Below are 16,631 nucleotides of genomic sequence, written 5' to 3'. Positions count from 1 at the left end.
TTCTATTTGATCTTCCGTTTGTGCACGTCGAGTTGATTGCACTAGTCGAAACAGGGCGGACCACGTGAAGTTTGCAATCTTCCACCCCTTCGACATAGACATTATGGGCTGATCCTAAGCTGCACTGTTCTATGTTCTATGTAATACTCCACAGAGTCCAATCACTTAGTGATGAAACCGTGTGTTCCTTGAAGAAGTGGGCCTCGTACTAACTTAAAGATCATGGGTTATATTCTATTGTATGTAAAGTTGACTGATGTCAGTAGATCAGCGGTAGGAGCATTGTGTACCGTTGTCAGAACATATGACAAATAAACACTCTTGACTCTTGATTGGTTGTTACCAGGGGAGAAAAAAAACAGATTGACCTTGGACCCTGCTTCATTTGATATATTGACAGATCATTAGTGAATGTGGGCAAGATGTGAGCTCAGGCCGAGCAGCCACCCTAGTGTCTACAGACACCCTAGGGACGACAGATGGCGCATGGGACGACAGATGGCACAATGGGCTAAGTGTTCGGATGGCGACCGGAAGGTAGCCGGTTCGAATCCCGCTTGGAGTGCATACTGTCGTTGTGTCCTTGGGCAAGACACTTCACCCACCTTTGCCTGTGTGTGAATGTGTGTGAGTGATTGGTGGTGGTCGGAGGGGCCGTAGGCGCAGATTGGCAGCCACGCTTCCGTCAGTCTGCCCCAGGGCAGCTGTGGCTACAGAAGTAGCTTACCACCACCGAGTGTGACTGAGGAGTGAATGAATAATGCGATGTAAAGCGCCTTGAGTATTAGAAAGGCGCTATATAAATCCCATCCATTATTATTATTATTACACAGTTGGAAACACAGAAACACACTGTGTACATGGTGAGGATTTACTGCATGGGTGTGATATTGGAGGTTCCAGATTCAAGATTCAAGAGAGTTTATTGTCATGTGTCCCAGATAGGACAATGACATTCATGCTTTGCTTCAGCACAACAGAATATAGTAGGCATAAATAAACACAGAACAGATCAGTGTAACCATATACCATTGAATATATATATATATATATACACACATAAATAACCAGATAAAGTGCAATGGGCTATTAATGTTCAGAGTTTTGTTTGAGTTGAGTTTAATAGCCCGATGGCTGTGGGGAAGCAGCTATTCCTGAACCTTGATGTTGCAGATTTCAGGCTCCTGTATTTCTACCTGAAGGCAGCGGGGAGATGAGTGAGTGACCAGGATGGTGTGGATCCTTGATGATGCTGTCAGCCTTTTTGAGGCAGCGACTGCGATAGATTCCCTTGATTGTAGGGAGGTCAGAGCCGATGATGGACTGGGAAGTGTTTACAACTTTTTGCAGTCTTTTCCGCTCCTGGGCGCTCAAGTTGCCGCACCAAGCCACGATGCAACCGGTCAGCATGCTCTCTACTGTGCACCTGTATAGGTTCGAGAGAGTCCTCCTTGATATCCCGACTCTCCGTAATCTTCTCAGGAAGTAGAGGCGCTGATGTGCTTTCTTTATAATTGCATCAGTGTTCTCGGACCACGAGAGATCTTCAGAGATATGCACGCCCAGGAATTTGAAGCTCTTGACCCTCTCCACCATCGACCTGTTGATATAAATGGGACTGTGGGTCCCCATCCTACCCCTTCCAAAGTCCACAATCAGTTACTTCGTTTTGCTGGTGTTGGGAGCCAGGTTATTGTGCTGGCACCATTTGGTCAAACGGTCGATCTCACTTCTATACTCATCTCCATCGGTGATATGTTCCACAACAGTGGTGTCGTCAGCGAACTTGATGATGGAGTTCGCACTATGACCGGCTATGCAGTCATGAGTATAGAGTGAGTACAGCAGGGGGCTGAGCATTGGTGGATATAAGGAAGAGGACCTAACACCAGCAAGAAAGCAAGAGAGAAAAAATAGAGAACATAAAGTCAGAGCATGGAAAAAGTGGAGAGCAGCAGAATTCATGCATAGAGTATAGGGGATCAAGCAATTCAAGTCAGAGTCATAGTAGAGGCTGTACTGCATGAAACACCTTTAGCTCACCTTATCCTTGCTGACCAAGATGGCATATTGGCCTAGTTCCATTTGGTCCATATCCTTTTAAATTCATTCTATTGATAAATGTCTTTTAAAAGTTGAAATTGTATCTGCTTCTAGAGCTTCCTCGGGCAGCTCATTCCAGATAGACTACCATCTGAGCGAAAAAGTTGCCCTGAGTCCCTCTTAATCCTCTCTAGTGCCCTCTAGTTTTAGAATCCACTACCTTGAGAAAAAGACGGTGAGCATTCATCATATCCAAAATCCTTAAAGATCTTGCACACCTCAGTAAGGTCTAAAAAACATCTCATCCTATTCAACCTCTCCCTGGAACTCAAGCCAGAAAATATTCTGGTGATTTATTCTCTATAACATGGAAGTGTGTTGCAGATCCCTATCTCAGTCAATGTCAGGAGAAGGGAAAAGAGTGCTGCATTTTCTTTAATGTTCTCTCCTTGCAATTAGGCTGAGAATAAAAATCTTATAACATTTGTATTAGATCTATTTTCAGAGCTCAAAGTGCTGGGTTAACTCAACGGGTCATGCCCTTTCTGAAAAAGGGTGCCAACCTGAAACATCATCTGTCCATTCCATAAGTTCGCAAGTTCACAAGTTATAGGAATAGAATTAGGCCGTTCGGCCCATCAAGTTTACTCCGCCATTAATTCATGGCTGATCTATGCCTCCTAATCCCATTTTCCTGCCCTCCCCATAGCCCTTGACATCCATTCTAATCAAGAATGTGTTTATCTCTGCTTTAAAAATATCCACTGTCTTGCACTCCACAGCCCTCTGTGGCAATGCGTTCCACAGATTAAATACCCTCTGACTAAAGAAGTGCCTCCTCTCCTCCAGAACTTTGTGTTTTACACCAGATTCCAGCATCTGCAGTTCCTTGTATTTAATTCTATTTTCAGAAGATGCTTTTGCACAAAGATGTTAGAAACCTGAGGGGCAACATTTTGACTCATAGGTCGATGGGCATATGGAACAAGCTGCTAAAGGAGATAGTTAAGACAGATACAATAACAGTATTTACTTGTACAGGTACATGGATAAGAAAGGTTTAGAGGGATATGGGCCAAACACAGGCAAAAGGGACTACCTTAGATGGAGCATCTTGGTCATTATGGACGAATTGGGCTGAAGGGGCTGTTTCCATGCTGTATGAATCTTTGTCTCGACAAGATAAAATCACTTTTTAAAGCAAACTGCATTCTCTACTGTAGCTTTTGTACATCACTTATCACCTTCTGAAACAGTTCCATTTGCAATGACCGGTTTTGTTTCTTTTTCTTTATTTGCAACATTGCAATGTGGGATTATAGTAAGCCGTCGATTTAGTCAAGTGGAAACTATTTCATCTGATAAACTATGCTGTACTTAGTCCATTTAGTGATGGCTTTACTGCATTCCACAGCCAAATTATTTTGCATGTATGTTCCCTGCTGAGGAACAACATTTTTGCCACTTGCACGTGAATATAAAATAATATGCGGCAAGGTGATTTAAAATTCAACTTCATATCCCAGTATTAATTCAGCAGTGGAGGGGAAACAGTAATGGACTCATTGAATGCCAGATCACACAGGACTAGGAAATGGATGACCTGTTAATTTTTGAAGGAGCGATTTCGACATTGCTGTGATAATAAATAAGATACAATAAATATGTTGTAACTTGTTGTCCAAATTCAGCAAATACCAATTGTTTCTTTTGACCTGCACTCTTGCAGTTCAGGTGTCACCTAAACTTCTGTAAGTAGATTCAAGCTGTTACTAAATAAGCAACGCGATCCTGCAAGTTATTTTGTGGAAGCTGCTTTTAAAGAATTCAATATAGTCTGGTGATGTGAGGCACATTATTAATGTTCCCTACGTGAGATCGTTGGCTGATTATTCTGCAGTTTCCTGTCCTGCATTGCAAACAGACAGAAAGGAATGACAGGTATTGGGTGTTGATTCTAATCTGTTCAAGCCTTCACTATATCTGGAAAGTGACAATAATTCACTTTGATGGTATTCGCATTGAGTTAGAAGTGTAGTGTCTCATCAGTTAAGGGCAGTCACCGAAGATGTGAATCCAACAGGCTTACTTTTGGTGATATTGAGGTAGTTTCCCTTTCAAGCACCTTATTTTGTGCACATATATATTTAAAAAATCTACTGCTGTAGATATTCAAACTAATCTGAAATTTGAGGATGTTGCCAGGACTTGAGGGCACGTTAAGATGAATGCAGGAAGCTGAAGGGAGATCATACAGAGGGATATAAAATCATGAAGGGAATAGATAGGGTGAATGTTCAATCTTTTACTCAGAGTAGGGGAATCAAGAACCAAATGACATAGGTTTAAGGTTAGAGACAAGATTTAATAGAAACCTGACCGGCAACTTTTACCCTGTGTGTGTAGTGGGTACATGGAATGTGATGCCGAAGGAGGTAGTTGAGGCAGGTGCAATAACAACGTTTAAAAGACATGGACAGGCACATGGATAAGAAAGGTTTAGAGGGATATGGGGCAAACACATGCAAATTGGATTGGCGTAGGTGGAACATCTTGGTTGGCCTGGTGAAGTTGGCCATACAATGCTGGAAATACCCAGCAGATCCGGCTGACGGGTGGGGAGAAATGGAGTTAATAGCCTGGTTTTGGCATATATGGTGAGGGACCAGGATGAGTGACAATGGGGAAGGAAGTGGTAGATAAGCCAGACTTTGCCTAGTGGAAATTCATTTACATGTCAACTCCACAGTAACTATTTCCCCTTTCTGCTGCAAAGTTTATTGAAGTTGGAGATTGTACCCAGCCTGAATTACGTTTAGAGTCAAGAATGTTTAATTGTCATATGTAACGATATGGGACGACAGATGGCACAATGGGCTAAGTGTTCGACTGGCAACCTGAAGGTGGCCGGTTCGAATCCTGCTTGGAGTGTGTACTGTCGTTGTGTCCTTGGGCAAGACACTTCACCCACCTTTGCCTGTGTGTGAATGTGTGTGTGTGTGAGTGATTGGTGGTGGTCGGAGGGGCCGTAGGCGCAGAATGGCAGCCACGCTTCCGTCAGTCTGCCCCAGGGCAGCTGTGGCTACAGAAGTAGCTTACCACCACCGAGTGTGACTGAGGAGTGAATGAATAATGCGATGTAAAGCACCTTGAGTATTAGAAAGGCGCTATATAAATCCCATCCATTATTATTATTATTATATGTACTGACAATGGAACTGTGAAATTCTTACTTGCTGCAGCAATAAAGCAGATATCGTATTCAAAAAAATTCAATAATTCAATAACCTCAATACTAGTACAAAAAAACAAAGTATTTAGTGTTTTGTCATGTTCAAGAGTTTGATGGTTGTTGGGAAAAAGCTATTCTTGAACCAGGAGGTCATGGTTTTCAGATTTCTGCACCTACTTCCCGATGGTAGGAGTGAAATGAGAGCGTGGCCATGGTGGTTTGAGGCCTTGATGATGCTGGCTGCCTTTTTGCAGCAGTGCCTTTTATAGATCACATCAATGGTGGAAAACTGCAAATAGCGCTTTATAACAGTCATTACTGTTGCCTGCCATTCAAAAAGACTAGGAGCTGTTACTGTGATCCAAAATTCTTCATCACTCTACTAATACTGTAAATATATAAAGTGTTCAGTCCAAAGAGGTGTTGCCATTCCTTGATTTCTAGCTGTATCTCATTGGAATAATATTGGCAGGTGTTGGGAGATTGGAGTGAACTTCAGAATGAGAATTGACACAAGGTCACATTTGCACATGGAGCACAGATATTTGAGATATCTAAGCTTTCTAAATAAAGACCTTTAACACCTTCTTGTATAAATTTACTTAACTTGCTTGTGCAACTGCCTCCACACTGGCTTAAAGAAAAGACAAAATGTAATTAATATCAACATTTCTGCATTTGATGTTTTTTTTAAACTTTACTTCTTGTCAGTTTCTACTCACTTTTTCTGAACTGGCCCATCTGTGAAAGTGAACAATATTGAACAAGTGAAGACATTAGAAACTGCAGATGCTGGAATCTTGAGCAAAACATAAAATATGGGAGTAACTCAACGGGCCAGCAATCTCTGGAGAGAATGGACAGGTGACAATTTGGGACGAGACTCTTCTTCAGACTGATGGAGTAAGGGAGAGAAAGCTGGGAAAGGGGCGGTACAAAGCCTGGCAAGTGAAAGGTGGATACAGGTGAGTATTGAACAAGTTATCAGCAAAAAATCAAAATGAATAAGCACAATGAGGAGGTAAATGTTGGAACAATTCAGCACTTGGCCCCCAGTGTAGTGTCTGCTGAACAGAAGATTGTTCTGTGTACGACGACTGTGAGGAGGCAGCCCTCTGGGCATTTTGAGGCAACACGTGTCATGTCTGCAAGCAGGAGCCGAGATAACAGCCTGCCAGGTCTTTTGCGGACTGCCATAACTATGTCATCTGGCACATGCAACTATCCTATGGCAACTGGTACCATTCAATTGAAGGCAGTCTACCAAAATCTGCCAGTGCCAGTAAAAGCAAGAGGGGAATTTCAAGGATAAAGGAAGTAATCTATGTTTACAGACAGAGGATGCATGTAAGGCACTAAACAAGTACTTTCTATCTGTATTCACCAAGGAGAAGGACAGTGAGAATAGTGTGGGGTATACTCAAATGCTTGGGTAGTTTGAGATCAAGAAGGAAGGGATGTTTGATTTTTTGAATAGAATTAAGGTGGATAAGTCCCCAGGATCTGATGGGACTTAAAAAGTATCTAACTCATGTTATGGTTCCCTTAGCCTGTGAAAGCTCATGGTTACTAACATGATCAACAGGCTGCTCTGGAACATTAAATGGCATGGGATCCAAGGAGAGCTAGGTCACTGCATACAGAATGTGTTGGAAGGATCTACAGATGCTGGTTTACACTGAAGATAGGTACAGAATGCCAGAGTATTTCTGCTGGAGCTCCATCTTGGTCATCGGTGCTGGTTCTGATTTGTTCTGAACCTTTTCATATCTCTAGTTTCCCTCCCCTAGATTCTCAATCTGAAGAAGCGTTTTAACCCAAAACACCACCTATTCCTTTTCTCCAGAGATGCTGCCAGATCCACTGAGTTACTCCAGCATTTTGTGTCTATCTTCACTTAATACAGAATTGGTTTCCTGGAAAGAAGCAGTGGGTGGTGGTGGAAAGTTGTATTTTGGACTCGAGGCCTGTGCCTGGCGGTGTGACTCAGGGATCAGTGCTGGGCCCGTTGCTGTTTGTGGTTTTTTATCAATAATTTGGATGAGATTTGACAAGGCATGATTACTGAATGGTAGGATCATGGGGAATGTGGTAGAACAGAGGGTTCTAGGTGTGCAGGTAAATAGTTGCGTGAAAGTGATGTCATTGGTAGATAGGATGGTTAAGAGGCTTTCAGTACATTGGTCTTCATCAGTCAGTGTATTGAGTATAGAAGATGGGTAATTTTGTTACAATTATACAAGATGTTGGTGAGGTTGCATTTGGCGTATTGTGTCCAGTTTTGGTCACTCTGTTATAGGAGGGATGTCGTTAAGCTGGAAAGAGTGCAGAGAAGATTTACGAAGATGTTGCCAGGACTTGAAGGCCTGAGCTTTCGGAAAGGTTGGCCAGGCTGGAACTTTATTCCTTAGTGCGCAGGAGGCTGAGGAGGTGATGTGTATAAAATAATGAGAGGAGTAAATAGGGTGAAACCAGGGTATTTATGGTTACCCAGGGTAGGGGAATCAAGAACCAGAGGACATAGGTTTAAGGTGAGAGGGGAAAGATTTAATAAGAACTTGAGAGGCAACTTTTCCAATTGGAGAGGGGTGGGTGTATGAAACGAGCTGCCAGAGGATGTCGCTGAGGCTGATACTATAACAATGTTTAAAAATACATTTGGACATGTTCATGGATAGGAAAGGTTCAGAGCGAAATGGGCCAAATGTGAACAAATGGAATGTACTTACTGTAAATAGGGCATCTTAGTCGGCATGGATGAGCAGGATCGAAGGGCCTGGTTCCGTGCTGTATGTCTCTATGATTCTGTGACTATGTAGGCGAGAGATGTGACCCAGTGTGATGATCAGCTGATGACAGAGAAAGCATAATTTTAATAACTTTGCATCATCAAAATCAAATGCAAGTTGGAGTCAATGACAACTTGTCCTTGTCTGTGGGTATCGGGGCATTGACTTTTGCACCTGTCACCATTATTCCAATGCCGCTCTTTCTCCTGAGTTGTAGAAACACGGGACATTACATCATAGAAAATATCCTTCTCAATAGAACAAGGTAACAAGTTGTGAGGGAAAGACTGAGAAAGCTATGAGGTGTAAATAATACTTTTAACCTATTTAGATGCATGGCTTTATTATCCTCATAAATCATGGGTCTGCTGCCAACAAATATTGTAGATACAGTCTGACTACATTTATTCTCATCTCATTTCATTTTTGACATCAGTAACGTTTTGAATAATAGTAGGTTTATCCTTGGCAAGTTCACCAGCTTATATTTTATTGACGCTTCTTGTGGTTTTTCCTTGTTCAGACAATATGTGTAGTATCTGTAAAATTATATACCGTACAAATTTAGCTTTGAAAGAAATAAAACCACTTGAGGCTGAGAAGATTAATTCCAAAATCCCTGCTCCCACACATCTTAATATGTCACAAATTATCCCTGAGACATAGAACAGTAGCCATGCAGATTTTCACTTTAATATTGTTACAAAACAAAGTCTGTAATTCTATCTTATGCTGTGCAGTGACTGCATATCTCTTTGATTCCTCTCTACCAGATTAATATTGTACATAAACCAGGATTAATAAATTCTTTGACATAAGCAGCTTGTGAAAACGTTTGGCTCCACTGTACATGGTTCCATTAACACCTCCCACAGTAATGGTGCAGAAGGTGCCAGCTAACAGCAGCATCTGGACGGCATCCAGCCTTTGGGTAACAGATGCAAAGTAAACTCTACATTATAAAAGTGGCATATATCTCAAACTAGTTAAGGCTCAGTATTCTCCTCTCGATGTTCGGGTGTATCATCGATAACATTCCCTGCCATCAATCTACAGGGGTCACCAATGGCCACATGGTTAACTACACCAATCATTTCATCACGAAGATAGGTACAAAAAGCTGGAGTAAATCAGCAGGACAGGCAGCATCTCTGGAGCGAAGGAATGGGTGTAGTTTCCGATCGAGACCCTTCATCAGGCCTTGGCTAATGGGACAGGGGCTGTGTACTCTTCAATGCGTGGCTCAAATACTGACGCTTCACCTCTGCCGTTCACTCCAAATGACAGGAGAGGCGGATCGTGTAGAGATACAAGGTACTGCAGATGCTGTTTAACCTCGAATAAAACACAAAGTGCTGGAGGAACTCAGTGGGTCAGGCAGCATCTGTAGAGGGACAGACAACATTTCAGGTCGGGACCCTTCATCAGGCTGTGATGATATGTTTCGAATGCCTCGGTGGTATATTTGTTTTAATTCCGTGAGATGGCCAAAAGACGTGGCACTGCATGCTTGCTGCTCCAGTGCACTGGGATGTCAGGAGTTAGTAGTGCACAACATCTCCTGCTCAATGACCATCAAGGCTGCATGCTTAGACTCCTGTACTACTCTCTTTTAACCCATGACTGCACAGTGGCGGCACAGTGGAGCAGCGTAGAGTCAGAGATCCAGGTTCACTCCTGACTACGGGAGCTGTCTGTACGCAGTTTCTATATTCTCCCTGTGACCGTGTGGGATTTCCCTGGGTGCTCCGGTTTCCTCCCACATTACAGAAAATTGCAGGTTTGTAGCTTAATTGGTTTCTGTAAATAGTCCCTGGTGTGCAGGATGGAACTAGTGTATGGGTGATGATAAACACAAAGTGCTGGAGTGACTCAACAGGTCAGGCAGCATCTCTGGAGAAAAAGGTTGGGACCCTTCTTCAGATATATATGAGTCGTTGTTGGCCAAACCATGGGTGGTGATTGCTGACTTCATAAAGGAGAAGCCTGGAGACCATGTGTCCGTTTGCATTGGTGGGTCGGCAGTTGAGAGAGTTAGCAGCTTCAAATTCCTGGGCATTAACATGTCAGATAACCTGTCCTGGTCCCAGCTTGTGGACACAATCATGAAGTTGGCGAGCTAGTGTATCTATTTACTTAGAAGTTTAAAGAGATTTGGTGTGTCACACTAATCTGGCAAATGTCTACAAATACACTGCGGAAAATGTTTTGATTGGTTGCATCAAGGCCAACAACAACAATTCTAATGAAAGCAAGAGCCTGCAGAGAATAGTGGTCTCAGCCCGGCCATCACGTGCATAATTTCCTCCCCACCATCAACATGAATGGTCTGTCTTAAGAAGGCAGCATCAATCATCAAGGGTCCCCACCATGCAGCCATGCCATCTTCTTGCTGCTACCATTGTGCAGAAGGTACAAAAGCCTGAAGTCCCAAACTACCAGGGTCAAGATCACATATTTTCCTACAACTATCAAGTTCTTGAAAGGACCTGCACAATCCTACTGTTATGTTTAACATTGCAGATCATCATGTGTACGACCAAGGATTAGTTTTCTGTTTTTCTTCTATTAACATTTTTTTCCACTGATCTTTTCTTGTCACTGTCTTATAAAATGAATGCAGAATATATGTATAATTTGTTTTCATGCCTTGTCTGGGTCAATGTGCCTGTTATACTGCTGCAAGCAGGATTTTCATTGTACCTGTACCTCACTATACTGTGCATTTGACAATGAACTTAATTTGATGTTAAGGAAACAAAGTGACAACTGGTTTCTTTTTATGCAGCTTGTGTTGATCCGATAGGAATGAATTCTCATTGTCCTGACCTCGCCCCCAGTAATTCATCAGCACGCAATTGTCAAAGTTTGGTGCTAACAATGACCAAATTACCAATGTTGTTCAGGGTCTACAGCTGATATTTATGATATTTGTATCATAGCTGATTCATTCTGATTTGGTCTCTCTGAGGCCGGTAATAACATTTACTCATAACATTTACTCAATCAGAAACTCTCTCTCCTCAGGGCCATAAGATGAAAAATGTGGATTTAGAAGTGTAAACATCTGATGTAAAGAACAGCAGTGTTAAATCTGTGGATATCAGCAACATGGGAATCAAACTCCGCAAGGTGAGATTAAGGTGAGATTAAGATGAAGAAACAAAAACTTCATACTTAAAGGGTCAGATAACATTTGTCGAGTGAACAATTACTTTCAAGGTCAACGATTCTTCATCAAAATTAGTTGATTAATGCCTCGGCTTAAATGGAATATTAAAATTAGGAATCACTAGACGAAGTTGGGTCCCAGTCACACGGGAGGCCTGGTCCCCCAACGCAACCCATTCCCCAACGCAATATTCCACCACTCACCCGTTCCCCCAACGCAATATTCCACCACTCACCCAAAGCCCCTAACTGTGCAGGTGGGGCTCATTTCCCCTCAGCAGAGGTGAACGGTGAGTACGCTAGCTAAAAATCGTAGCGCAATTAGAAAGACCATGCAAACCAGAAGATAACAAGATCAGAGTTTTAGTTACAGATAGATAGATAGATAGATAGATAGATAGATAGATAGATAGATAGAGACAGACAGAGACAGACAGACAGACAGACAGACAGACAGACAGACAGACAGACAGACAGACAGACAGACAGACAGACAGAAAGAAAAAATAAAGGGAGATTTGCTGACTGGGTCATTAAAACCAACCTGCAAATATTTTTTTATAAAAAACAATTTCTAATAATTGTGCCTCATTCAATTATTGACCACGCATCTTTTAACTTGGCAACTTCTCAAATAGTTTTTTGTTCAGTGATACTGATATTTTGGAGGCAGTGGCTGCATCTGTAACCAACAGGAAGCTTGAGGTGTGGTCGATATTGGCACCAGGAAAGGACACAGCTTATGCTTGCTGTGGTGTCAGAGACTATTCACTAGGCTCAAAGATAATACTGGGAAGGTATTTTATTTGGACATTCACTCCTTCATTCCTCACTTCAAAAATCTATACTGGGAGACTGAACTTTAAATTATGATCAATGCAGAAATAAATCAGTAAAGGACATTAGATGCTGTGATTATGGACCTGTGCAGTAGTTAAGGTTCTAGTTTGGTTATGAAGATCACTTAAAGTCATCATTCAGTAACGTGCAGAGGTCACAAAGTTATAGATCTGTATAGCATGGAAACTGTTCCGTTAGCCCACCTTGTCCATGCCAATGTGCTAGTCCCACTTGGCCTATAGCCCTCTACAGTAAATGCTTTTATCCATATATCTGTTCCAAGGACTTTCAAAAGTGGTAATTGTATCCACTTATATAGCTTCCTCTAGCAACCCATTCCAGATATAAACCACCCGCTGAATGGAAAAGGTTGCCCCTGAGGTCCCTCTTAAAACTCTCTCCTCTCATCTTAAGCCTATGCTCTCTCATTTTAGATACCTTCACCATGGGGGAAAATGACTGAGTGTGCACTTTGTTCATGCCCCTTTTGGCTGTGTTGCAGGCTGTGGTCACAATTGCAAAAATTATCTGTTCATCTACTCATCCACCCACTATTCACTTCTTCACACAGATTTAAACTCATTGCCTCTCTCCATCACCCAGCATGTCTTTATAACTTTGTGACTCAATAGTTACAATTTGATGAATTTAGTTTTTCTAATTCTACCTGTTGATTGTGAGATTGTGTTTATCGTTGAAAATAAATGTACTAATTCTATGTTAGACATTGGGGACACAAGGAACTGCCGATGCCGGGATCTTGAGCAAAACACAAAGTGCTGGAGTAACTCTTCAGATCAGGCCTCAACTGTGGAGAGAACGAACAGGCAACATTCCAGGTTGGGACTTCTTTAGACTTTCTTCATTTTTTGGAAATTAGGAAACCAGTTTTAGCGTTGTACAAATGAATCTATAAACTTTAATGAGTAATATGATGTAACTATTGGTGCACTGTAAGGAAAACAATGGTCCCAGCAGAAAGAAAGCTGCTTTGAATCACAGTTGTATGTACCAACTGATTAAAACTTGGGCAAATAATGGATATTTCTCCAGTCTATATCAGCAAATCAAAGCAAACCATTTAACAGCCTCATCTTTCAAGGAAAGAGTCTCACCATAAAAATTGTTAATGTTTTCATTGCATCAATGAAATCGTGTTTAACAAGCTTGTTTTTCATTTTAATGCGATAAGAAGCACTGGTAAACTTAAGGGGAGCTGCCAGGAACAGCTCCTGGTAATGTGAAGGGGTTAAATTGATCTGAATAGTTTTAAATGTCCAGAGAAACAGTGATGCTGATCATCTCCACTTGGGACTGTTTGGTAGGTAAAGTAATTGACATAAATGGTTGCTTTTTGTTTAATGAAAATATGAGATTTTATGAAAAAATGTTAGACCAGATTTTTAAATGAATTTCATATTTGGAAGAGTGGAGACATTTCCAAAAGTTTTTCTCTATTCTCAGCATTGTCAACATTTCTTTAAACTTTGCGCCCTCACCTTAAATCTCTGCCCTCTAGTCCCTGACATTTTCGCTCTGAGGAAAAAGGTTCTGACTGTCTACCCTATCTATTGTCTCATAATTTTATTACCTTTTATCAGGTCTTCCCTCAGCCTATGACCCTGTATTTTGGGCTTCCCTCTTTAATTATTGGGGGAGGCCATAAGATCATAAGACACAACAGCAGAATTGGGCCATTCGGCCCATCAAGTCTGCTCCGCCATTCGATTATGGCTGATCTATATTGGGAGAATCCTGGAGCACCTGGTGGAATCCCACATGATCACAGGGAGAACATGCAAACTCTACATGGGACAACACCTAAGGTCAGGATTGAACCCCTGGTGCTGTGAGGCAATGAATCTACCAGTTTCACCACTGTACCACCCCAAAAAGTAGATGCCACTGGGCAGCACTCAATGCATTGTAATCCGGTTGCTAACTTATTAAACCTAGCCCAGTCTGACAACTGACATGTTTAGGCATTGAAGAAACCGACCAACAACTTTGGGCTTTCTGCACTACTCCAGCTACACCAGTCATCTCTCAAAATGTCAGGAATTATTTTTGAACAAACAGAATAAAATGAGTTATGATCCTTTTTGTTATTCCAGTCTGGACAAGTGATTCATGTTTGCACACCAAGATTACTATGATCTCGCACAGTGTTACTCACAAGCGTCTTGGGAGAACGCTGTTCTCGCTGTGTCGCCTCCACTGCTGATATCATGGCTTTGTTTCTTGAGTTCTTGCAGATATATCTCCAGGGTTTTGTTTCTATGAGCTGTGGTAGACCAAGGTTTACGTGATTCAGTTCACATTCATCAATGATGCCTGGTGTGATAATACAAGAAAAGGATGGAAACTTTAAAAAACAAATAATTATAATCCAAAACAATTGTCAATATATTTGTGTGTCTCGACCTACTTTTTGTTTATTTAAAGGTACAACAGAGAAAGAGATCCTTGGCTTGGCCCACCAAGTCCACTCTGACCATTGAGCACCCTTTCACCTTGGTTCTATGTTCTCCTACTTTCTTATCCACTCACGACACACCAGGGGCAATTTACAGAGGGCAATTAACCTACAAACCCGCACACCTTTGGTATGTGGGAGGAAAGCGGAGCACCCCAATGAAACTCCACACATACAGCAACCTAGGACCGGATTGAACCCAGGTCTCTGGCGCTGTGAGGCAGCTGCTCAACCAGCTGCACCACCTTGCTTGTCCATCTGTTGCCCTCACCTTTTCCTCTCTGACAGTGGGTTTGAAAAGCTTTGTTCTGGCTTGCATGAAGAGAATTGCAAGAAGTGGTGAATGCTGCCCATTCCATTGTAGGTACTGACCTCCGCACCATCAAAGGGATCTACCTATATGAGTTGTTGCCTCAAAAAGTCAGCCAACATCATTAGGGATGCACACCAACCCGGCCATGCACACATTTCACTCTCGTCATCAAGATTAAGGTATAGGAGCCTGAAAACTGTAGCATCCAGGTTTAGAAGCAGCTTCTTCCAAACAACCATCAGGCTATTGAATACTATGAACGAACTAAACTGCCTTGATTGCATGAGGGACTTGGAGGCATTGTTTTATTTTTGCACTATATTGCTTGTTTCTCTATATCGAACTTATTTTTGTTCTTTAGTAAGGGGTCTACTGAGTCCTATGTTTATATATCCGTTGTGATGCTGCAAGTAAGAATTTTATTGTTACGTTTTGGGATATATAACAATAAAACACTCTTGAGTCTTGACCAACATGAAAAATAAGACAGCTCTAAAGAAGCAACGGGCAAACTCACCTATGACATCCTCTGCGACATTGGCCAAGGTATGCTACTTACAGGCCCTCAAACTTTCTGTTGTGTTTGATACCTTTTGATCATGAATTGTTCCTCCATTGCCACCTATTTGATTTATTCAGGTTTTGGATGTAGCTGCCCAGAAACTCTAGTGGTTTCTATTAGAGAGTCGAAGCAGACCATTTCAGATCCAGACATTTTCCATCATGCAACTGGATGGGTGGCGTACAGTGTTGTGTGAAATATGTGTCAGCTGTACATCTTGTTTAAACGCAGGATGGGGTGCATGGTAGATGGGGAACCCGGCATTTTGTAAAAAGAAGAGGGAATATCTCAGCACATCAGGATCTGGATTGGCAGACAATGGGCGATGGGATTGGGAGTGGCAAAAGCTCTCTGGTGGAGATCAGCAATGGGTAGAATCATGCTTTTAGTGATGCTATGTGCTGGTACTGAGCACCGCAAAAAAGTCATACGTTTTTTTAATTTTCGGAGCATTCGACCCATTAGGTCTCCTCCATCAGCATGGATTTATGAAAGGTAAATCATGTCTGACGAATCTTATAGAATTTTTCGAGGATGTAACTAGTAGAGTGGATAAGGGAGAACCAGTGGATGTGTTATATTTGGACTTTCAGAAGGCTTTCGACAAGGTCCCACATAAGAGATTAGTATACAAACTTAAAGCACACGGTATTGGGGGTTCAGTATTGATGAGGATAGAGAACTGGCTGGCAGACAGGAAGCAAAGAGTAGGAGTAAACGGGTCCTTTTCACAATGGCAGGCAGTGACTAGTGGGGTACCGCAAGGCTCAGTGCTGGGACCCCAGCTATTTACGATATATATTAATGATTTGGACGAGGGAATTGAATTCAACATCTCCAAGTTTGCGGATGACACGAAGCTGGGGGGCAGTGTTAGCTGTGAGGAGGATGCTAGGAGGCTGCAAGGTGACTTGGATAGGCTGGGTGAGTGGGCAAATGCATGGCAGATGCAGTATAATGTGGATAAATGTGAGGTTATCCACTTTGGTGGCAAAAACAGGAAAGTAGACTATTATCTGAATGGTGGCCGATTAGGAAAGGGGGAGATGCAACGAGACCTGGGTGTCATGGTACACCAGTCATTAAAAGTAGGCATGCAGGTGCAGCAGGCAGTGAAGAAGGCGAATGGTATGTTAGCATTCATAGCAAAAGGATTTGAGTATAGGAGCAGGGAGGTTCTACTGCAGTTGTACAGGGTCTTGGTG

The 16,631-nt window shown here is 42.2% G+C and overlaps 1 long non-coding RNA gene across 1 annotated transcript in view; it reads left to right on the top strand.

Annotated features, from left to right (window-relative positions):
• Positions 1-11,337, top strand: part of LOC116977011 — a 106,888-nt gene extending 95,551 nt beyond the window's left edge. The window contains exon 3 of the long non-coding RNA XR_004413099.1: positions 11,092-11,337. This is a non-coding gene — a long non-coding RNA (uncharacterized LOC116977011). The remainder of the gene's footprint in view (positions 1-11,091) is intronic.
• Positions 11,338-16,631: the final 5,294 nt, after the last annotated feature.

Source organism: Amblyraja radiata, chromosome 9 (genome assembly GCF_010909765.2).
Source record: "Amblyraja radiata isolate CabotCenter1 chromosome 9, sAmbRad1.1.pri, whole genome shotgun sequence".
Taxonomy (NCBI): domain Eukaryota; kingdom Metazoa; phylum Chordata; class Chondrichthyes; order Rajiformes; family Rajidae; genus Amblyraja; species Amblyraja radiata.
This window is presented reverse-complemented; position numbering and strand designations above follow the sequence as displayed.